This window comes from Bos javanicus, chromosome 7 (assembly GCF_032452875.1).
Source record: "Bos javanicus breed banteng chromosome 7, ARS-OSU_banteng_1.0, whole genome shotgun sequence".
In the NCBI taxonomy this organism is placed as follows: Eukaryota; Metazoa; Chordata; class Mammalia; order Artiodactyla; family Bovidae; genus Bos; species Bos javanicus.
In genome coordinates, this window is record NC_083874.1 from 20,706,675 (window position 1) to 20,730,821 (window position 24,147).

A 24,147-nucleotide genomic window follows, 5' to 3' on the forward strand; every position below is an offset into this window, starting at 1 on the left:
AGCCCATCCCTCCTCACTTCTTGTCACCCCACCTTCTCATGCTTGCAGACATCTCCTTCAACCACAAGAAACAAGACTCTCAGCATCCCCAGTGTGTCTCTTTCTTTGCTCAAAGATACCACCCTCTGGATCTTGCCCATCCCTCCCCGGCTGCCCCACTCTGTCCAGCACCCCTGCCCTGCCCCCTGGTCCCAGGAAGCATCCCGCCAGCTCAGTGCTCTGGGAGCTAATTGAGCTCCCCACCCCCTTCTCTGCCAGGTGGGGGACCCCGCTGCCTACCCTGAGCCAGGAAGTGAAGATGGGGGGCCTGGCCTCCATGGTTCTTCCTTCCTGAACGTTTACTCAGGAAATAGATCGAAATGGCAGAGGAGAGTGAGAGGGGGTTATTGATAAGTGTCTGCTAACCAAGTGGGGTGCTGCCCCGAGGCTTAACAGTGAGAAGTGTGTGTGTGGGAGGGGCACCAAGAAGGAGATGCTGATCTAATCAAGCTCCCCTTCCACGAAATCCTGCAGTGAGGGACCGTCCTTGTCTCCTTATCTGGGGCTGATCTGCACTTCTGAGTTTTCCAGGAAGGAGCAAGCAGCACTCAGGTCCCCAGAGAGGAGCCATCGGAGCCTGTTGGCAGAGCACACCCCGCCTCCCCCTCCCTGCACTTTCTCTGAGTCATCGAGTCTTCCTGACCTTGTTTCCTTCTGAGCCCAGAGCCCAGCATCAGGCCCCTCGCCCTCCCTCTGACCCTGATGTGTTTGATCCAGATGCTGACCCAATTCTCAGTGCATGTGGTAATGGAGGCAGGGCAAGGTGAGGGGAGGCTGGCCGTCACCTAGCAGGAGGCTTGCCCCAGACGACTCTCTACACCAGGACACTGGGCAGTGTCTGGGACATCTGTGCTCATCACACTGGGGGAACTGCTGGCATCGAGGGTGTGGGGCTAGGGAGGCTGAGCTAAACCCCACAGAACCCAGGATGGGCCCCCACAGAGAAGGATCTTCTGGTCAGCAGGGCCTGGCGGGGACACCCTGGCTAAGATTGACCCCCCTCCCGCCAGGAGACCAGCATGGAGCCTTCCTGGCATCTCTGAGTCCTGTTTCGTGAGCAGCAGTCAGATGCTCCTCCCACAAGCTCCTGGAAGCTGAGATGGCCTCTTGGTCCTTGTACTCCACGGTGATTGTCATGGCGCTGCCTCGAGTTAATAACCTTGGTGAAATGCCACGAGCCCCAGAGTGACTCAGCAGCCCTGCTGTGCTGCCCTTCCTCCAGGGCAGGTTCTCACCTGCAGCCCCCAGCCAGTCAGTAGTCAGTGGGTGGCGGCTGCACATCCCATTCCCCAGAGGCCCAGCTCCCTGTCGACATAACAACCCAGAACCCGGTCCCTGGCATTCCCAGGCCCAGACGATAGCTCCTCTGGGTCCCCTGACACTCCAGGACTTCAGCTGCAGCTCCAAGGCAGCTGGGGTTCTTATCACAGAAATCCGTCCGTCTGTCTGCTGAGGACTGGGGCAGCAGGTCAGCACCAGAGCCCTCCCCAGGTAGAGGAAGCAGCACGGGGATGCACGTGAGGTCCAGGGGCAAGAGAGACCCAAGTCCCATCAGGAAAGGGTTTGGTCCAGATCGGGAAGCCCAGAAAGGGTCCAGTCCCAGTCTCCTCCTGGGTCTGTGAGTCAGCCATGGTGAAGCCCCCAGCTCTGTGTGGGCCTCACCCAGAGATCCTGAGGTGGCTGAGATGCCCATGCTCATCACGACGCCAGGGAGGGAGGTGGGGCTCCTGGCATCCAGTGGGGGGAATGGATGCTCAACATCCTACAGTGCCCAGGACACCCCCCAGAAAAGGACCCACCCCTGAATGTCCAAAGTGCCAAGGGGAAGACAGCCAGGAGCACACCCGAAATGTATGGAGTCAGGTTCTGGGCCCAGAAGGATGGCAGCGTGTGGGGAGGGTCCAGAGGGGCCAGGCCAGAGCGGTGAGTGGCCCTGGAGGACCTACAGATGTGACAGGACAGTGCCCAGTGGGGGCTGGCAGAACACAAGGCCTCATCTCTCATCTATTTATCTCTGTCTCTCTGTCATCTGTTTGTCATCTATCTATATATTATCTATTTTTAAAATAATTTTATTTATTTGGTTGTTCCAGGTCTTAGTTGCAGCATGTGGGATCTAGTTCCCTGACTGGGGATCGAACCTGGGCCCTCTGCACTGGGAACATGGAGTCTTAGCCACTAGACCACCAGGGAAGTCCCTATGTTCATTGTTAACAGTTCATTTTGAAGATTTTGAGATAGTTTGTTTGTGCCCTCCAAAAGTGTCTGTTTGCCCCAGTCCTTTGGAAGCTCTGTAATCAAATCCCTCTGGCCTTCAAAGTCGGATTCCCCGGGGATTCCCAGTCCCCTGGCCAGATCCCCAGGCTGGGAAGCCTAATGTGGGGCCTAGAACCTTCACAACAGTGGAAGAACTTCTTTGGTATTATTGTTCTCCAGTTTGTGAGTCGCCCACCCAGCAAGTATAGAATTTTATTTTATCGAAATTGTTCCCCTCCTACCCCTGGTGGCTCAGATGGTAAAGCATCTGCCTGCAATGCAGGAGACCCATGTTAGATCTCTGGGTCGGGAAGATCCCCCCAGAGAAGGAAATAGCAACCCACTGCAGTACTCTTGCTTAGAAAATTCCGTGGACAGAGAAGCCTGGTAGGCTATAGTCCGTGGGGTTGCAAAGAGTCAGACACAACCGAGCGACTTCACTACACTACCTACCACTTCACTGTGATTTCTCCTTTGTCCTTGGATGTGGGATATCTTTTTTTGGTGGGTTCCAGTATCTTCCTGTTGTTCAACAACTAGTTGTGATTTTGGTGCTCTGGCAGGAGAAGATGAGCACATGTCCTTCCACTGCGCCATCTTAATCTCATCTCGAGATAGTTTGCAACTTAGAGAAGAGGTGCAGAAACAGCGGTACAGAGGGCACCCTTACACCCTTACCCAGCTTCCCTGGGGCACATCTCTTCCATCGCCATAGAACATTGATCAAGGCTGAGAAGCTAGTCTTGCTGCAGTGCTACCGACTAAAGCATAGAACCAATTCAAATTTCACTGGTTTTTCCACTAATGAACTTTTTCCGTTTTCCATCCTATCCAGGACCCCACATTCATTAAGTTGGTTTGTTCATCTCTTATTGATTAATTGAAAATCTTTATATATGAAGGACCTCATGGTTTTTCCCTCGTACCTGTGACAAAGTATTTCCCATTTTTCCATTTCGTTTTGTTGTGGGGAACTGGGAATCCCGTAGACCAGTCCTAACTCCAACCAGAGGGGATGGGAGAGTCCCCTAGGAAGATGCCGCATCCCACGTTAAGGAGAGTTATGGGAACATCAGGCACCCAGCAGGGCACTAGCCACATGCCGGGCCCTCCACAAACTGTTCCCACACCTTCCCATCCCCCTAAGCATTCACTGTTGCCCTAGCACGTGTTGAACAGCGACACAAGAGCATGTGAAAACCCTTAGGATTTCACCCTGCAGAGCTGTGCTGGCCATGAGCAGAGCTTCATCCCTCTGAGCCAACATCTGTTGAATGAGGAGTCAGTGAGGGGACCTCACCAGGCACGCGGGGATGCAGGGTGTGTCTCAAGGATCTCCAGGGAGGAGCAGAGGCCAGTTCTCACCCTCCTGTGGTCTGGGAACTCCGCTGACCTCTCCGGGGAGCCCTCCTGGGCAATTTGCAAGTGAGAAGATTGGCACCTGGTATCCAGGCCGCCCCCTCCCTACCCTTCTGTGACCTAGATTGTCCTTTTTTTTGGTTGTTTTCTCTCTAGTCTCATTAAGGGGGGGATTCTCTGTCCTTAAGACGAACCCTGTTGGGAACAGATAGAGGCCGCACCATAGATTCACGACTTGTGAGGCTGGGATTGTTCAAGATTGCACTTCTGACGTGGGGGACCACGGAGACTAGTCTACACATTACAAGTTGAATCTTCCTCATGTCCTAATCTGGGGCTAAAGATGGGATGAGAAATGGACCCCGAAGAACTGGGGAGGGGCGTCTGAGCCAATGAGAGCTCTCCCGTGCAGACAGGGGCAGAGGTCACGGGCTGAGGGCCGAGGCTGAAGATGGGATCAGGGGAGGGGGTGACATCAGCTGTGGCATGTGTTACCCATCTCCTCACACACATCCCTCCCACTCCTTGCTTCATAGTTTGTAAAACACTTATCGAGTGTCTGCTCAGGACACCAGGGGTTCAAAGATTGCTTAAAGCCCTGATGTAGCCTAGTGGAGTGGCTGGAGAGGCAGTGGCACTCAGGCAGTATGACCAGGGCAACACCAAGCCAGGAAGGCTTCCTGGAGGAGGTGGCAGCCAAACTGAGTTTGAAAGAAAGGCAGAATAAAGGCCATCAGCAGACTGGTGGGTGGACTGGGAATCAGGTGGGGGAATCCAAGAGAAGTTCTCCCAGCTCCGAGGTGATGAAAACGTTAGGAACTTTTCTGTTTTTTTTTTTTTTTTTTGATGTGGACTATTTTTTAAGTCTTTAATGAACTAGTTATAATATTGCTTGTGTTTTTTGTTTTATTTCGGTTTTTCGACCCCAAGTCATATGGGATCTTAGCTCCCCAGCCAGGGATGGAACCTTTGCCCCATGCATTGGAAGACTGAGTTGTAACCACTGGACTGCCAAGGAAGTCCTGCTTCTCTCTGTTTGAGATTCTTCATTTGTAATATTGGAATCTCATTCTCTCCTGCTGCATGATCCTCACCAGCTCTGAAAATGGTACCTGCTGAGCTGTCTGGGGCAGCCCAGAAGAGCACCAGGAACCCAGGGACTTAAGGAACAGGGACTTACCCCCCTGCAGGGCTAGAGGCTGAATGTCCGAGGTCAGGGTGTGGGCAGGGCAACTCCTACTGAGGTGGGGTGTCTTCTGTGCTCCCCTGCTTCTTGGGGTGCTGGCAGTCTGGCATCCCTTGGCCTAGAGAAGCACTGCCCACCTTTGCCCCCCGTGGAACCGCTTGCATGCTCGCATCCCAGCCCTGAGCCTGCTGTTTGGCTCCTGCCAGATGTCCACCCTGTGACTTGCCCATTCTCCATTCTCCCTGGATGCCTGGCTCCCAAAACCAGCCCCACAGCCAGAGTGAGGGTCAGGGTCCTCCCTGGGCCCCCCGTGAGTCACCACCCAAGGGTATGAGTGCCAAACCAGCCACCCCTCTGCAGGACGGGGACCTGAGGCCCAGGAGGATGGCCCCCTTTGCTGTGGTTAACGTGACACGTGTCAGGTGTGTCCAAGCAGCCGTCTCCCGGGCCTCTGTGTCTGGCCCTGTCCAGGCAGGGGCAGGACCCCAGAGTGAAGGTCCCTCCAGAGCAGGCAGGGAGGGCGGGCAGGCAAGCGCCAGGGTAGAGGAGCAGCTTACATTCTCGGGATGTTTGTCCAGTCCACCATCCCTCCCAGCCATTTCCTGGCCCCTCTCAGACAAGTGGCGCTGGCATCCAGCCAGGGCTGGTGGTTTTCCATGCAGGGGATCAGTCTGGGTCCACAGTCCCAACCTGGGAGGCAGGACACACAGGTTCCAGGCCCCCACCCCACTGCAGCGCTTCCCAGCGTGTGACTTGGAGTTCCTATGACACCTGACACTGTGGACACTGGGGCTGTGTGATTTCCAGGGGGAGGGGCAGGGATGCTGTAACAGTCCCAGCACCCTAACCCAGGACCACCCCCCACAGAGAAGGACTTGCCTGGCTCAGCAGCACCCAGGGGTCTGTAGGCACAGCAAACAGGGGCTTCTGCGTCCAGGTGTCTGGATCCTGGAATACCAGAACCAAGGGTCCTCTTCACCGGACCGGGTGGTCCTCACCAGCGCTCTCGCCTGCAAGAGTTGAGTCTGTCACCTGCTCTCTGAGCGCTGTTTCTGTGGAGTTATTTACATTCTGCCTCATTCCACAAAAAACTGAGGTGATGTTCAATCAAATAGAAAATCACAAATAGCTTTATAAAATCAAGTTGGGGGCTAAGACTCTGTGCTCCCAATTCAGGGGCCCAGCTTTGATCTCTGGTCTGGGAATTGGATCCCACACACCACAACTAAGAGACGGTGCAGCCAAATAAATAAATGAATAGATATTTTTGAAAAATCAAGTAGGGGGCGATGCTATGGGGCCCTCTCAGAGCTCCAGTTCTGGCACTGGCTTCTCCCAGCTCTGCCGCCAGCCGACCCTCAGGGAGTTTCAGAACCTCATCTCAAAACCTCCACCCTTTGTGATGTGATGCTGCACTCGAATTCCATTTGTTTTATGTGGGAAAGCCCTACTTTCTTTTTAGATTTGTTCGTGAGTATAAATATGTAGTATGCATAGTATGTATGCATAACTGTATAATGTGTTTGTGTGCTCAGTCGTATCAGACTCTGTGCAACTCCATGGCTGGTAGCCTGCCAGGCTCCTCTGTCCACGGGATTCTCCAGGCAAGAATACTGGAGTGGGTTGCCATTTCCTCCTCCAGGGGATCTTCCCGACCCAGGAATCAAACTTGCACCTCTTTCATCTCCTGTATTACCTGGCATGTTCTTTACCACTGGGTCACCTGGGAGGCCCCTAAATGTGTAATGCATGTGTGCAAGGTCGCTTCAGTCGTGTCCAACTCTTTGTGACCCCATAAACTGTAGCCCACCAGGCTTCTCTGTCCATGGGATTCTCCAGGCAAGAATACTGGAGTGGGTTGGCCATACTCTGCTCCAGGGGATCTTCCCAACCCAGGAATCGAACCCTCGTCTCTTATGTCTCCTGCATTGGCAGGCAGGTTCTTTACTGCTAGCGCCACCTGGGAAGCCCATAAATGTGTAATACATGTATAGAAGTATATAACACATGCATACAGCACACTATATACATGTGGTATATGTACACGTGTATATGTGTGTGTATATATGTGTTACACACACGTTATATGTGTCTACAATACATGTAACAGCAGATCCACTGTTGGAGGCCTTCCCCACTTTAGATTCCTCCCCTTGGAGTCCCGGTTCAGCTGCCTTGAGAACCATAAACCTTCTCCGTGTCTGTTCTCAGCTCTGGGGCCCAGGAAGGTGGTCTTGGGCACATGCTGACTTTGTATCGAGACGTCTACCCTGCCCTTCCGCTCCCATGCCCTGTGTAGTCCCCTCTCCCTGAGCCTGAGTGAGACCACCACCTGCTTCTCCCCAGGAGAGGGTGGCAGAAGTGACGGGCTGTCAGGCCCGTGTATGGGGTACATCCTCTAGGGCTCCCTGAAGCAGGCCCCCTCGACACCCCCTCTTGCCAGCTTCGATGAGATCAGTTGCCACGTGATGAGAAGGTTTGTGAAGGGGCCCACATGGCCAGGACCTGGGGGCAACCTATGGGATCTGAGAGCTGAAAGCAGGGACCGCAGTCCTGAGCCCTGAGGAGGCACCTATAGCGACAGCCTGAAGGAACTCAGAGGTGGCCCTCCCCAGTCGAGGTGCTGATGAGCCGACAGCCCCAGCTCCACCTGGGTTGCAGCCCTGGGGGCCCTGGGGCCAAGCCCGGACTTAGCTGTGCCTTGACTCCTGAGCCCCCAACCTTGAGACACTAGACGGTGGAAATTCGTCACTCAGTGTAGAAAATGAACCTGCTGCCCTGATGCCCCAGCCTGTGCCCTGCAGAGGAAACACAGAGATGCCAGGCTTTGCACACATGCCAGCAGCCCGCGTGACCGTGTGCAGAGCCAGTGAGCTCAGGACAAAGGGAATGCCCAGGCTCCCCATTCCCCAGACGATGGGGGCTCACCTGAGGCTGCTTCCAGGCCCTGCCCAACCTGTGCCGGTGACCCCACCCTCCAGGGGGCTCTGCACGTGTCTGGGAGCCATGCTGGCCCTGCAGGAAGGGCTGGACCCCACCCCGTGCCGAGTTCCAGCGCCCCACGTGCAGGCTCGGACGGAGCTAGCTGCTGGAAGTGACCCCAGCGTGTTTGTTTTTCTTGCCGGTCTCCCTGGCCCTCCCGGCTGTATGTCTGCACGTCATGTGGGTTGGGAAACTCAGTCTCGGAGGCCAGCAGCCCTGTGACCCCTGCTCTAGGAACATGCATGCCTGCAGCATGTATCCGTGTGTCTGCGTGTGCGCGCGTGCATGTGTGCGTGCCTGAGGGTGGCATCCCTTCTCCTGGGCTGTTCATCTCCCAGCAGCTTTCCAGATGGGTCCCCAGGGAAGGCACACACACTCACACAGACACACACACACACACACATGCAAGACAACCCAACCAGCATTTCTTCCCTCATTCCCCAGCAGCCCAGGGACAAATGTTGTCCCCCCCAAAGCAAAACAAAGCCTAACATCCAAACATCATCTTTCATGGGACCACCCAGCAGGCCTTTGGGAGGAGCCACGAACCCACTAAATAGGTATGTGAGTGTGTTCAGTCGTGTCCTACTCTTTGTGACCCGATGAACTGCAGCATGACAGGCTTCCCTGTCCTTCACCATCTCTCGGAGCTTGTTCAAACTCATGTCCACTAAGTTGATGAGGCCCTCCAACCATCTCATCCCCTGTCACCTTTTCTCCTCCTGCCTTCAATCTTTCCCAGCATCAGAGTCTTTTCCAATGAGTCAGTTCTTCACATCAGGTGGCCAAAGTATTGGAGCTTTAGCTTCAGCATCAGTCCTTCCAATGAATATTCAGTACTGATTTATTTCCTTTAGTATTGACTGGTTTGATCTCCTTGAAGCCCAAGGGACTCTCAAGAGTCTTCTCCAGCACAATTCGAAAGCATCAGTTCTTCGGCACTCAGCCTTCTTTATGGTCCAACTCTCACATCTGTAAATGACTACTGGAAAAACCATAGCTTTGATATACAGACCTTTTGTTGGCAAAGTGATGTCTTTGCTTTTTAATATACTATCTAGGTTTCTCATAGCTTTTCTTCCAAGGAGCAAGCGTCTTTTAGTTTCACGACTGCAGTCATCAAGGACGTGGCTGAAGACACTGAGGCTCAGATAAGACTGTAACTTACAACAGGTTTTCATGTGAAGACACTGAAACCCTCTTGCCCTGTCTATGGGAATGTGCCTGGGGCAGCCACCGTGGAGAACAGTCTGGTGGTTCCTTAAAGAACTTAGCTTAGAATTACCGCTGGATCCAGGATTGAAACCAGGGGATGGAAGGAACACATGCACACCCATGTACACAGCAGCGTATTCACAGTAGCTGAAGGGTGGAAACACCCCAAGTGTCCATCAGTGGATGGTGGGTAAACTAAATGTAATGTATACACACTGTGGGATATTACTCGGCCTTATATAGGAAGGAGATTCTGACACCTGCTACAACATGGATGGACCTTGAGGACATGATGCTCAGTGAGAGAAGCAGCCGCAGAAGGACAGACACTGTCTGATTCCACTCACAGGAAGTCCCTGGAGGAGTCAGATCCACAGAGACAAGAAGATGGTGGGGCCAGGGGCTGGGGGAGGGGATGGGGAGTCAGTGTTTCATGGGGACAGAGTTTCTGTTTGGGAAGATGAGAAAGTTCTGGAGGTGATGGTGGGGATGGTTGCCCAACAATGTGAATGTGCTTAGTGCCAGTGAGCTTAAAAATGGTCAAGAGGGTGAATTGTTTGTTAAGTATATCTGCGTGTGTGTGGGCTCAGTTGTGTCCGACTCTGTGACCCCCATGGACTGTAGCCCACGAGGCTCCTCTGTCCAAGGGATTTCTCAGGCAAGAATGCTGGAGTGGGTTGCCATTTCTTACTCCAGGGGATCTTCCCAACCAAGGGATCAAACCCATGTCTCTTGCGTCTCCTGCATTGGCAGGCGGATTCTTGACCAGTTGTGCCACCTGCTGCTGCTGCTAAGTTGCTTCAGTCGTGTCCGACTCTGTGCAACCCCATAGATGGCAGCCCACCAGGCTCTTCTGTCCCTGGGATTCTCCAGGCAAGAACACTGGAGTGGGTTGCCAGTTCCTTCTCCAGTTGTGCCACCTAGGACAGTTTTAAAAAAATAAAAGCTCTCCCATTGCCTCTGCCCTTCTGTCCCCGCCCAACCCCGCAAGAAGGCCCCCTTCCTCCCTGACACACACCTCTCTCTCTCACTCCCCACTCTGAACCTTTGCTGTAGTCGTTAGCCTCCCAGAATTAATTTTTTTAATTAAAATTTGAACAAAAATCAGGCTTTCCTGAAGAGGAAGCTTAGACTCCAGCTTGGCAGGCACTGACACGTGTCCACAGCAGACCCTGATTCTGGTTTCTTGTCACCAGCCCCTCCCCACAGTGTCACACCAAGCCAGCACCCAGGGGTGTGTGTGAGTCCCCCAGGGCTGTTGTAACAGTTACACACAACAGAAACATGTCTTCTTGCAGCTCCAGGGGCCAGAAGTCCAAGACCAAGGTATCAGCAGGGCTGGCTCCATCTGAGGCCATGACAGAGGGTCTGTCCCAGGGTTTCTCGAGGCATTGGTGTACACCTCGCCCGACCTCTGCCTCTGTCTTCGTGTGCATGTTTGTGTCTAATCATCCCTGTCTTACCAGGATGCCAGTCATGTTGAATTAGGACCCCCCTTGCTCTGGTGTGGCTCCACCTTCGCTGATTGCTCCTGCATGTGTGTGGGCTAAGTCGCTTCAGTCGTGTCCAACTCTGTGCCACCCCATGGACTGTAGCCTGCCGGGCTCCTCTGCCAATGGGGTTCCTCAGGCAAGAATACTGGAATGGGCTGTTGTGTCCTCCTCCAGGGGATCATCTTGAACCAGGGATTGAAACCACGTGTTACTCCTGCAACGGCCCTGCCTCCAAATCAGGTTGCATTCTGAGGTCTGGGGTTAGGGCTGCGACATCTGATATGGAAGAGACACTATGTTCCCCACACCAGGGTGTGGGGTTCCCCCGAGTGTCTTCCCTGAATCTTGAGAGGAGTCTTCCAGCTCAGTCAGTAAGTGTTGTGGAGGAGACGCTATTGGGTGATGGGCCTGGGCAGGGGGATGGTGGAAGGCCACAGAGGGTCACGGGAAGGCCCACTCCCAAAGCAAGCACATTCCTGAGGCTGGCTCCAAACTCTTCTTCACTGAGAGCCGGGGTCTCCATGACTCCCCCTGCCCCCACCCCCAGCCCAGAATGCACCCTGCTCAAAGGCTGGGCTCTGCTCCTCTGGCTGCAGTGACTTCTCAGAAAAAAGGATGTGTCTGGGGGTGGCCTTGCCTAACAGAGTAGACACCCCTATCTTCCCAGTCTCAGGACCACCTTCTCCTCTCCCCTGCAACCTACACTTTCGTTTGGGTGAGGAGAGCCTCCCAGAACCTCAGATCCGCGTTGATCCCTCCCCGACCTTTTCAACCACTTAAATTCCTCTCCTTCCCCACCATGGCCTCCATCCAGGCCCCCCTCATGGTTCTCATTCAGGCTGTTCCCACCTGGGCTCCAGGTCTGCTCACCCATGAAACCCATGAGAATGCTTTAACGTAACATCAGAAGATAACCACGAATATGGTAACCCAGCCTGGATGCATCCATCTTTATACCAATGTGGTCATAAAGTGTGTTTAGTTTTTTTTTTTTCTGGAGAGGGACCTCAAAAGTCATGATGAGACCCTGCTTCTTATCCTCCCACCCTAAACCCATCACTGCTAGCATGGAAACTTCCCTTCACCCCCAGGAAGAGGCCCAAACTCCCTACATGGCAGGCATGTCCATTTTGGGCCACACTTGTGTGGCTTGAGTCATTGGCCCCTTGTCCTCTCTGCTCTGATCACCCACATCCTGGCTTGGACTCTGGGGACCGTCCAGCTAGGGCCTCTCATGGAACCCCCAGCCCTGGGGTTACCCATCCTCAAGCTCTGGGCCTGGACACTGTATACTGCAGGAAGCTTCTCATACTTAACCCCCCCCTTTTTTTTTTTTTAGAAAATGAGATATAATTCACATACCATAAAATTTGGGCTTCCCAGGTGGCTCAATGGTAAAGAATCCACCTGGCAATGCAGGAGACACGATAGATGCAGGTTCGATCCCTGGGTCAAGAAAATCCACTGAAGGAGGAAGTGGCAAGTCACTCCAGTATTCTTGCCTGGAGAATCCCATGGACCGAGGAGCTTGGTGAGCTACAGTCCATAGGATTGCAAACAATCAGTCACAACTGAAGTTGGACACGATGCACGCACCATAAAATTTACCCATTTACCAATCCAGTGTTTCTGGTACATTCACAAGGTTGTACAGTTATGACCACTACCTAATTCCAAAATATTTTCTTCACCCGCATAATAACCCTAGACCCTGTTCTCTCTTCCCCAGCCCCTGACAACCAGGACCCACTCTCTGTGGATTTTCCTGTTCTGCACGTTTCCCATCAGTGGAGTCACACCCTGTGTGTCCTTCTGTGTCTGCTTCTCTCACTGAGCATCGTGTTCTCAGGGTCTGTCCATGTGGTAGCGAGTGTCAGGGCTTCACCCCGTTTCATGGCTGAGTGATGCTCCCATGTGTGGAGGGACCACAGTTGTTTATCCATTATCCGTTGATGGACATTTGAGTCCTGTCCACTTTTGGCTGTTATAGATGATGTAGCTCTGGACATTGTGCACGCTTTTCTGTGTGGACATGTGCTTCCATGTCTCCTGGGTACATGCCTGGGAGTGGCATTGCAGGGTCAGAGGGTGATTCTATTTTAACCTTTGGAGGAACTGTCTGTCGTTCTTTTATCTCAGAGGCTGTTCATCTCTCCAGCTCAAGGTTCTGCAAACTGCAGCCAGGGGAATGGAATCTGGCCCTCTGCCTGTTGTTGCAAATAAAATTTTATTGGCACACAGCACACCCACAACGTGTTGTCTGTGGCAGCTGCCGAGTTGAGTTTTTGCCACAGACACTCTGAAATATTTCCTATTTGGCCTTTTATAGAAAAACGTGTGTTAGTAGGTAGCACTTACATGATATGCTATGAGCGTCTATTTGTGCATCTTGAGAATCCCTCCCTTCCCCCATCCTCCCCTCAAACAGAAAGTTCCCTAAGGGCGGGAACGGGATCTCTCATTCCTGTTTCCTACCATCATTAAACACGCGGATGCACTACCCCACCCTCCCATCCGGGAGCACTGAGCCTGTGGATCGCCTGAGCCTCTCTTTCCTGTGGATGTGAGCCAGCCTCACTCGGGGGTCCCACCCTGGCTGCCCATGGAAGTCGCCTGGGGCCCCTCCAATGGGCCGCACCCCAGCCAGCTGCCTCAGCTCCCCCAGATGGGTGGGGCATCACCCTGGGGGATTCCAAACTTTGGGAACCCTTGATGACTGGTTCCTCATCCCAGATGTCTGCAGTTCTTGGGGATTTAGTCCTAGAGGGTAGGAACCAACAGACCCTTTCTCCCACTCAAACAGCTTCGATTTATCCACCCAGATGGCTCAGGGGTCTAAAATCTGCCTGCCAATGCAGGAGACACAGGAGACTCGGGTTTGATTCCTGGGTGGGGAAGGTCCCATGGAGGAGAACATGGCAACCCACTCCAGTATTCTTGCCTGGAAAACCCCATGGACAGAGGAGCCTGGTGGTCACAGTCAGACATGACTTAGTGACTAAACAACAGCAAAGTATTCTCAGTGGAACAGAGGTGGAGGCAACTCTGCCCCCCAGAGGACACTGGCCCGTGTCAGGGGACATCTGGGATTGTCATGACTCCGGAGGGAGCTGCTCCTAGCATCAAGGGGGTTGGGCCAGGGATGCTGTGGATCTCCTCACAGTGCCCAGGATGGCGCCCCCCACAGAGGAAGAGCCAGCTCCGACGTCAGCAGAGCTGAGGGGGAGAGATCCTGTCATAAATACTGAAGATAAGGATAGCTTTCAACTGAAAAAAAAAAAATATATATATATATATAGTTTGTTATTTTCAGCACCAGCTGTAGGTGTGTCCCCTGCAGCCGTAAGGAGTTGGCCCCTGTTGTGCAGAGGACAGGCTGAGGGCACGTGGTAGCAGCAGCTCCTGGGACTCAGCCTACTGTGAACCTTCTGAATCGCTGGATTTTTGCTTCAAAGCCCCAAGCGGGTGGAGGGCATGAATGCTCACCCTGGAGCCTAGTTTCATTCTAAGAAGTAGAATGTAGAGAAACTTCTAAGAGAAGTGCCGAAGGAAGGGGATTACCCTCCTCTCTCCCCAAAAGAGTTGGTGAAAATCTATGAGAAGCACTTCTGGTTTCTTTCCCTGCCAAGGCAGCTTCCTCCGCTGGACGCTGTGCTCTTAGGCATCTCTGAGACAAAAAAAAAAAAAAAAAAAGCAGGTGATCTCTTTTTTAACCCTTCTAGGAGAGGCTCTTGGAGGTTGAGCAGCTAAGCTGAGAACAGCCAGGATGAGAGCTTTAGGCAAAGGCACCCAGAGGTGGAGCCCAGAATCCCAGGCCAGGAGGAGCTTGTGCAGAGACCGGGACTGGGTCCCCCACACCCATCCCTCTACCTCCCCTACCTGGGCCTGCTGACCTCAGCCAGTCATCCTCTGGGGGTGCTGTCCTGGGGGCTGTAGGGTGTGGAGAAGCATCCCTGGCCCCCACCCACTCGACACCAGGAGCCCCCCAGTCCTGATGACCACAGATTTCCCATGGTGGGCAGAGCTTCCCTGGGGAAGATCCCCTGCCCTAGTGACCCATTCCCCCAACTGCGTGCGTGTACGCACATACACACACACACACACACACATATGTGTGACCATCTCCCTCCACTCCTGAGTATACAGCAAGGCCCTGCTAATGAAAACTCAGTCAAGGAGCCAGGCTTTCTGGAATTTTCCTCCCTGGCTCATGACTGAACCAGGGAGCAGCCTGTCTCCTGAAACATCAGGGACCCTGCAGACTGGGTCTGCAAAGCAGCCATAACACCTTTCTCAGGAGAAAGAAGGGAAATTTAGTTTCTGACCCAGAGTAAACACTCAGTGAGCATGACAGTCCCACCCCAATCCCATGTGACCCCAGCCCAGCCCCTCCCCCACCAAGGCTCCACCATCCAGGAAGCGAGGATCTTATCAGTATGACCCAGAAGCCGGGCCTCCCCAGCTGTACCCATGCCAGCCCAGGACCCAGGGCCTTCCCACTGACCCAGGCTACTCTGCCCTTAATCCCAGAGCCACAGCTCCTACTTCTCAGGATTCGGGTTTAGTTAAAAAATACTTTGTTGCTTTAAAAAAAAACAAACAAAAAACCACTAGCCATCATCTTGCGCCTTCAGTGAGTTCTAATCTTTTTGCTGGTGGAGGGTCCTGCCTCCTCATTGTGGACGGGGGAGGGGGCCGTGGCAGTTTCTTAAAATAAGACAACAATGAAGTCTGCAGAATTGATGGCCTCTTCCTCTTATGAATGGTTCCTCCGTCATGTCCAATGCCCTTTGATGGCATTTTACCCACAGGAGAACTTTCTTCACAGCTGGAGTTGATCCTCTCAAACTCCTTATCAACTAAGTTTGTGTCCTGCCTTCTGTCCTTTGTCGTCATTTCAACAGTCTCCACAGCTTCCTTACCAGGAGGAGATTCCATCTCCACACCCACTTCCTTGGACTCAGTGCAGAGCAGCACTCTTTATTCCTTGCAGGAACGTGTTGCCACAGACATGCAATTTGTAAAAAACAAAACAAAAACTCGATATCCATGAAGTGAAATAAAATGAGGCATGCCTACGTATTGTGTGTCACATCCACTGTGTTATTTTTATCATTAGATCGGTGCTTCCCGCCTCAATGGGCACTGTGTTTGTCTCGTTTCATCCTCACCTTGACCCTGAGAGTAATGTTGTGGGTCATCATGTTGCAGATGGGGCTTTAGGGTTCAGAGAAGCAGAGAACTGATGTCCAGACAAGTGCCCAGAGCCAGGGCCAGAGTTTGCTCAAAATCCCCTCCCTGCACCTCAGTTGGGCCAGAAAGACCGACTCCTCTCCCTCTCTGAGCAGATGCTGGCTGTCTGTCTTCTACAACCTTCTAGGAAGTTCTTCCTCTCACCTAAGTGGGCACCTGTGGTTAGAATCTGTACCCTCTTTCCCACCTTCAGAAGTAAAAGTCAGGATGATGATGATAAGAAGAATAAAAAGTAATTCCATCAGAATAGTGATTCCCTTGGGGAGGAGGCCCTGGGATGCCTTTGGGGACCTGGAGATGTTCTGTCTTGATGCAGGCGATGGCGACCCAGGTGCACACACTTTTTAAATGCATGGTCTATACATGAGCCATCTGCACACTCTCCTGTAGGCACGTCCTACGTTAATAAAAAAGTGTAGCGGGACTTCCCTGGTGGTCCAGTGGTTAGGACTCTGAGCTTTCATTGCCAAGGGCCAGGGTTCAATCCCTGATTGGGAAGCTAAGATCCTACACATGTCTCACAGCCAAGGAAAAAAAAAAAAAAGTGTGAGAAAATAACACGTGTCTGAATCTGAGAAAATAACTTGGTGCCCAGGCCTGCTGAGGCAGTGGGTGACTGAGCAGCCTGGTGGCCCTGCTGGAACCATTTTGCCATCTTTTTGAAGGCCAAGCTGGGAATCGATCAAGTCCTCTATATCTTTAAACTCAGTAAAAGTTGCTCAGTCATGTCAAACTCTTTGTGAATTCTCCAGGCCAGAATACTGAAACGGGTAGCCTTTCCCTTCTCCAGGGGATCTTCCCAACCCAGGGATTGAACCTAGATCTCTCACGTTGCAGGCGGGTTCTTTACCAACTGAGCCACAAGGGAAGCCCAAGAATACGGGAGTGGGTAGCCTATTCCTTCTCCAGGGGGATCTTCCCCACCCAGGAATTGAACCAGGGTCTCCTGCACTACAGGCGGATTCTTTACCAACTGCACTATGAGGGAAGCCCTTAAATTCAGAGTTAACTCTTAAGAATTCATCCTCGAGCAGGAGGGAAAGAAAGGGGTACACAGAATTTCGTATGCTTGGATATTTGTTTCATGTGCATTTGATTTTTGTGGTATAATGATTTAAGTAAAGGAAAGAATCACAAACAACCTAAACATCCATGGGACTTCCCTGGTGGTACGGTGGCTAAGACCCTGTGCTCGCAATGCAGGGGGCCCAGGTTTGATCCCTGGTCAGGGAACTATATCCTACATGCCAAAACTAAGAGTTTGAATGCCACGACTAAAGATCCCACATACCACAAAGAAGATTAAGATCCCGAGTTCCACAACTAAAGCCTGGCATGGCCAAATAAAATTAATTAATTAATATTTTAAGAAAGAACAATAACCAACCCTAACATCCAATAATGGGCAACAATATGTATACACCATACTTGTTCAGTCGTTAAGTTGTGTTCAACTCTCATGGACTGCAGCACACCAGGCTTCCTTTTCCTCCACTATCTCCCTGAGTTTGCTCAAACTCATGACCAATTGAGTCAGTGATGCCATCCAACCATCTCATCCTCTGTTGCCCCCCTCTTTCCTGCCCTCAACCTTTCCCAGCATCAGGGTCTTTTCCAATGAGTCAGTTCCTCGAATCAGGTGGCCAAAGTATTGGAGTTTCAGCTTCAGCATCAGTGAATTCATTCCAATGAATATTCAGGGTTGATTTCCTTTAGGATTGATAGGTTTGATGTCCTTGCAGTTCAAGGGACTACTACTAATCATATAAATTACGGTACATCCAAAAAGATCCTGTTTCTAAACGTAGTATTAGTATTATAGATGGGACCCCAAAACAGAACAGACATAGTTTGGAGAGTGGAGGGGAACAGCGAAATCCAGATAAAGCCTGGAGCTGAATTTAAAGCAAGGCGCCTGTGTTCATTTCTTCATTTTGGCAAGATGGCAACCTTAGGAAGAGCTGGCTGAGGGCAGGTGCAAGTTCTCCATGCTGTTTTTGTCACTTTTCGTTCCATCTAAAATCATCCCAAAATCAAATGTTAGAATTTGTGATGGTATGGGGAAATACAGTAAGTCCCCACTTATGAGTGAGTTCCCTTCCAAAAGCACATTCATAAGTCCCATTTTTTCGTAAGTCCAACAAAGTTAGCCTAGTACGCAACTTTTACAGATAATGCCAGACAGGTGAATTAGCTTATGTGATTGGACATGTGAACACAAGTTTGAATCTTTTTTGTTTGTTTGTTTTTTACTTATTTATTTCTGGCTGAGCTGGGTCTTTGTTGCTGCACTTGGGCTTTCCTCCAGTTGTGGCAAGCAGTGGCTACTCTCTAGTTATGGTGAGAGGGCAGTGGCTTCTCTTGTTGCGGCCCACAGGCTTAGTTGCTTCTCAGCATGTAGGACCTTCCCGGACCAGGGATCGAACCCGTGTCTCCTGCACTGGCAGGCAGATTCTCACCCACGGACTGCCAGGGAAGCCTAACATTCGCATCTTTAAAAGTCTGAAGAGATGGGGTGGAGCGTGGTGGGGAGGCGCTAACTGTAATGGTTCCCTCACAATGTGATATTAAGCAAATTAAGAAAAGTTTTAAAGGCAGGTAATCAAATAGCATAAAGGACCTGAATTTGTACAAATGGATAGATACGTGTATATGTTTTTTAAAAAATCAAGGTGATAGGATTATGGATGATCTTTGTGACTTTACCTAATCTCTAGATTTGGGAACATGAAATTGTGTTCCCTCTGTGGTCGTAAAGAAGAGAAAACATGGAAACAGTAGATTATCATCATTGGCAGCAGTTCTGGGCCAAACAGTTGCCACAAACACTGAATTAGTGAACCTGGCACGCCGCTTCTGGGAACACTCAGGGCCAGGCTCCCAAGAGCCTCTGTCGCCTTGTTGTCACGACCAATCCCCACTCAACCTCGTGTGACGTGTGTTTCTGTTTAGAGACACCCGATCTGACACCAGTTCTTTGATTAAGTCACTGCGGGGGCTGTGACCCTTGCCTGAACGAAGCTCGTTTGATACACTTATTGTCTCCGTGAGTGCCTCACTGCCCTGCTGCACTTGGATCCTGGCCAGCTCTTCAGCTTTATGCTTGGGGCCATTAGATACAAAATCACCCAAAAAACCCCCCAAAGCCAAAAACGTGGCCCTGAATGGTGGAAAAGGACCCTGGTTACCGCCTGGTTCCACCTCAGATGGGAAAATGCTTCTTGTTGACTCAAATTGTTTCACTGCTCTGCCTGTGTCCTCGAATGACTGCACACCCCACCCCCGAGTATCAGTATGGGGGTTACAGATACCTTCTAGCCCGTAGGTGGATTCCCAAGCACAGAGTCCACAGGTATCAAGACTTTGCCCTGTTCTTAGGGCAGGCTATCAGGGAGGGTCCCAGCCCTCGAGGGGAGCATGGGTTGGTGGTAAGGGGCCAGCTCTGCATCCTGGAACCCCAGTGCCTCAACACACTTGGCCCAGCAGTGGTGTGTCTCCCCACTCCACAGGCCACAGGAGAGCGCAGTGTTGACCTTTAGCAGGAGCTGGGGACACCTCCCCACCTCCCTGGATCGAGGCAAGCACTCCCGCTGCCGCTGCCGGGTGCCTCCCTCTATGTCTGTGCGTCTCACCCAGCGCTGCCTCAAGGCAGAGGTCTCACCTGGGGCTGATTCTGCCCCCAGAGGACACGGGGCCATGTCTGGGGATGACTGTGTTCATCAAGACTGGGGGAGCTCCTGGTGTTGAGCGGGTGGGGGCCAGGGATACTGCTCCACACCCCACGACACCAGGGACGGACTACAATGTCAGCAGTGCCAAGGGCGGAAACCCTGCTTTATAGAAAGCTGCCCAGTCCCCTCCTTCCTGAGGCTGGGACCCGGCTAGGTCTCCCTGGTGGCCTCTTATGCCAGCCCCCTGGGCCTGGGGCCACTGAGAAAGGCTCACCGTGGCCCAGGAATGACAGCAGCAGCATGTGCCTTTGTGTAGGTGGAAAAAAACACTGTCAGTTTTTGGAAAGAGCTAATGTTTGCAGAAAAGAGGGGCCGGCTCTTGGAAACCACCGGGGACCTTTGGAGCCAGGGGGAAACAGCCTCGCCGGAGGCCAGCCTGCAGCTGGGGAAGCCTGGCCTGTGCTGAGCAGGGGGCGGGGGCTTCTGTTGGCCTCCCCAGGGCGGGCCTCCCTAGAATTCAAGAGTCGGCTAGCTGCCGGCTTTTCTGTTTCTTTCTCTTTTTTTTTAAATTTATTTATTCAGTTGCACCAGGTCTTAGTTACAGCTCGAGGGATTGTCATTCTTCGTTGCGGCTGGTGAACTCTTAGTTGAAGCATGTAAGATCTAGTTCCCCCACCAGGGATCGAACCTGGGCCGCCTGCCTTGGGAGTACAGAGTCTTAGCCACTGGACCACCAGAGAGGTCCCTAGCTGCTGGCTTGTGAGGTGTAGTTGGTGGCCTGGCAGCTGCAGGGGTCCCCGGGAAGCCCAAGCTGAGGTACCTGTGTGGCCGAAGAGGACGGGCCTCTGTAGCCCACAGCCTCCTCCTCCTCCCATGGGAGGTTGGTACCAGCTGTGTGTGGAGGGGACAGGTGACTGTTTGCCTCTCCCCCTGGCCTTGGCGAGCGCCTCCCTGGGCAGTCTGTTCTCAGGGCAGTGGGTACAGCGTGGGGAGCAGCGTGGAGGCTGGCATTCAGCCTCTGGGTCACGCTGACAGCTGGGCATGGCTGCCCGGAGCCCCTCTTGCCATGCACACCAATCATCAGACAGAGGCTTGGCTCCATCCAGGGTTCCACTCGGAGCAGCGGGTCCTCTGGAGAATGACGGCTCTAAAGCACCAGTGCCCACCCCGCCCCCGGGGTCCTCTCACAGGGACTTCCTTTCTTTCCGCGTGACCTCTCAGCCTGGGGCGGCCAGCTTCAGATCCCTCAGCTTCCTGCCCCCATATACCTGTCACCTCTTCCACCCCGAGGTTAATTGCTTTGCCCCCAGATCGCATTTTCCACCTCTCCCTTTTTTTCACCCTGGCACGTGGCTTCCATCAAAGCCGAAAACCAGACATGGAAAAACCCCAAGCCTGACACGCGTCAAGGCTGGGTTCCGTATCAAGGCTTGGGGTCCCTGTGTCCCAAAATGGAATAGTACAATTTCCAGAAGAAAACTCGACGCCCCTCCCCTGCCCCCAGAGAAACACCATTGTGTGTCCTGCATGGATTGGTAATAAAGAATGAAGTGGAGGGGACTTCCCTGGTGGTCCAGTGGGTAGGACACCATGCTCCCAGTGCAGGGAACCTGGGTTCGATCCCTGGTCAGGGAACTAGATACCACATGCAACACATAAGACCTGGCACAGCCAAAAAATAAGAATATTTTTAAAAAAGAGAGAATGAAGTGGATTCTCCAGAAATAACCCCCCTTTCTCTGGAGGACACGGTCTGTTTCCACATCAAATGCCACATTTTCGGTGACAGCCAAGTATTTCTCTGAGAAAAGCTGGAGATAATTAAGTTAAAAATATTTAACCAGGATTTTTTTTTCCTCCCTGTCTTTCTAAACAGGGTAAAGCAGTGCTGCTTCTTGGAAAAACTGAAAAAAGGTATGTCGCGTTTTCTCTTACTTCACGAGCTTGGAATCCCTTGTTTTTCAAAAAAAAGGAACAAACAAGTGGGAGTATTTGGTGCGCATATGACACACTGGGGATTGTGTCACCGGGAACAGAGCTCTGGGCCACCCGCCAGGAAACCTGAGTTCAAATCCCAGGCCCGCCTCTGCCGTGTCTGGGCAGGTCCCTTTCATCTCCCTGCAGCGGAAATAACATGCTGTGACTTCCCAAGCGTGGTCGTGTCGAGATGAAGGGAGGGAAGCTGTCAATAGGAAACCGGGCGTCGAAGGGCCTCCAGCCAGCAGGCAGGAAACATGGGTCTTTCCAGGAACTCCGTCCCTTTCGTGTAGATTACCTAATCTACTGCTTACCTCTCTCCCTCCATCCGCAGCATCCTCCTACAACCCTCCCCTCCTATAGCCCTTCCCAGGTCCAGGAGTCCGGCAGGCACACCCCGCCATGGTCCCTGGCATCTTCCCCCAACTTTCTCCTCATCAGTCTGGCTGAATGCCTGTCAGGGTGGCCCCTCTTGTCAAAGCACCAGTTTCGGTTTCTCTGGCTTCCCTTTCATTTCTCTCGGCTATGTCGTTTATCTCAGGCTGTGTCACTTCCTTCCCCCTGCGGGCCTGGGGTTTCGCTGGCCCTTCTGGTCCCTGTTCCTCCAGGTGTCCAATCGGGTCATGGATCTGGGAACTTCCCTGATGTGCCATCTGCATCTGGCACTTTTCCTCCCACGCCCTCATCCCACAGGTTTCAGCAGGTCTCATTTTCACACCGAGCATTTTCCACCTGCCCCCGTGGTTGCTCCATAGCCCCGTTGGTCGTCTGAGAGCGTGTGAGTTAATTTCCACAGGTTCCGTGGCTGCTTAGGAAAGAAAGCACATCGCAGTGCCTCTCTTGGTGAAGGATGTTGATGGTGGTGTGGCTCAAACAGGGTTCTCTTGGGACCCTTTGCAGGACTTGCTGAAGATGCAGTGGGAGGGCTAGTTTGAGGTGGGGGGCTTCACTCTGGACCCGGCTTCTCTGCTTCCTCTCTGAGCCTTTTCTTGGCCAAGTCATGCAGCATGTGGGATCTTAGATCCCTGAGCAGGGGAAATGCAGGGACCCTAACCTCTGGACCCACTAGGGAAGTCTTGAGATTAAAATTTCAGTTAAAGAGGGAATTGTTTCAAGCTAACTCTGGCCCTATTAGATCATGTCTCTAATGAATGAATTTTTTAATTTTTTTTTTGAATTTTTTAATTTTTAAAATTTATTCATTTATTTACTTTTGGTCACGCTGGGTCTTCATTGCTGCATGGGATTTTCTCTATAGTTGCACTCTGTGCGATGTGCAGGCTCCTCATTGCCGTGGCTTCTCTTGTGGAGCACAGACTCTTGGGCGCACAGGCTTCAGTAGTTGTGGCTCCCGGGCTCTAGATCATGGGCTCAGTAGTACAGGCTTAGCTGCTCCACAGCGTGTGGGATCTTTCCAGACTGGGGATCAAACCTGTGTCCCCTGCATTGGCAGACGGATTCTTTACCACTGGGCCACCAGGGAAGTTCTAAAGAAAATCTTGACATTTGATTCCTTGTGGATATTTTGCATTCATTTTGACTTCTTAAAAAATATCACATGAAGATACTGATCGCGGTGACTGAGTTTCCTGTGTCCCTCAGATTCTGTGCCCAAGGCAGGCGCCGTGCTGTCATCGGCACAGTCTGGCCGATGGGAACTGTGATGATGAAGACAGTGCTCTGAAATGAGGGTGCTTCCCAGTGGTCACCGATCCTCTCGTCTTGATCTTTTCACATTGTTCATCAGCAGAGCATGGGTCCATGGCCCCTTTTCCTAACAGGGAGGCCAGACCTCAGGTGCACCTGGTCCCCCAGGACACACACATGTCTGGAATCATGGCAGAGCCACAGCTGCCAGGCTCAGGTGTCAGGAGAGCCAGGGCTGCAGCCATGTGGCCTCGTGCTGGGGGATTAGGTCCCCGCCCTGCCTCACCTGTCAGCCGGCAGGATACCGAGCTACAGCCATGACGTCAGCTCCACCCAGGCCCTGGCCCTGCTCCCAGGCACCTGGCCAGCCCCTGCTGACAGCCTCTGCCCACCTCCTCCCCTCCTGCTGCAGACCCCACTCGGCAAGCTGGCTGGTGTTTATCAAGTGCCTCCTCTGGGCCAGGCCCGGCCGCTTGGTCTGATTTCGTTCTGGTAGGAGCCTGAGGGAGCAGGTTTCCTTGTCCTCATTTCTAGGTAGGGAAACTGAGGCAGCAGAGAGGCTCAGTGGGACCCAGGGCTGGTGGACCACGAGGCTAGGGCTCAAGCTCCTTTCTCTCCACCCACAAGGCACCTGGCGGTCCGTATTACTCATGGTTCTCCAAGAAACAGAACCAACAGGGTGTGAATACAGAGAATTACTTTCAGGAATTGATTATGGAGGCTGCAGGGTGGAGACCCAAGAGAGCCAATACCAAAGCCCATCACTGGAGGGTTCCCTCCTGCTCAGGAGAGGCCTGGTATTTGTTCTGTTCAAGCCTTCCTGTGAGTAGAAAAGCTCCCCTGCCACCTCCCACATCCTAGGGAGTAATCCATTTGACTCAGTATCCATCAGTTTAAGGGCTTCCCTGGTAGTTCAGACGGTAAAGAATCCTCTTGTCAATGCAGGAGAGGCGTGTTCAATCACTGGGTCGGGAAGATCCCCTGGTGGAGGAAATGGCAACCCACTTCAGTATTCTTACCTGGAGAATCCCATGGACAGAGGAGCCTGGTGGGCTACAGTCGCAACGAG

General features: G+C 52.5%; 1 protein-coding gene across 1 annotated transcript in view; it reads left to right on the forward strand.

Annotated features, from left to right (window-relative positions):
- The window catches only part of GNG7 (G protein subunit gamma 7), a 138,465-nt gene that overhangs the window by 84,563 nt on the left and 29,755 nt on the right, over positions 1-24,147 (forward strand). The window contains exon 3 of the mRNA XM_061422774.1: positions 21,331-21,368. The gene's annotated coding sequence lies outside the window, so the exon portion shown is untranslated. The remainder of the gene's footprint in view (positions 1-21,330; positions 21,369-24,147) is intronic.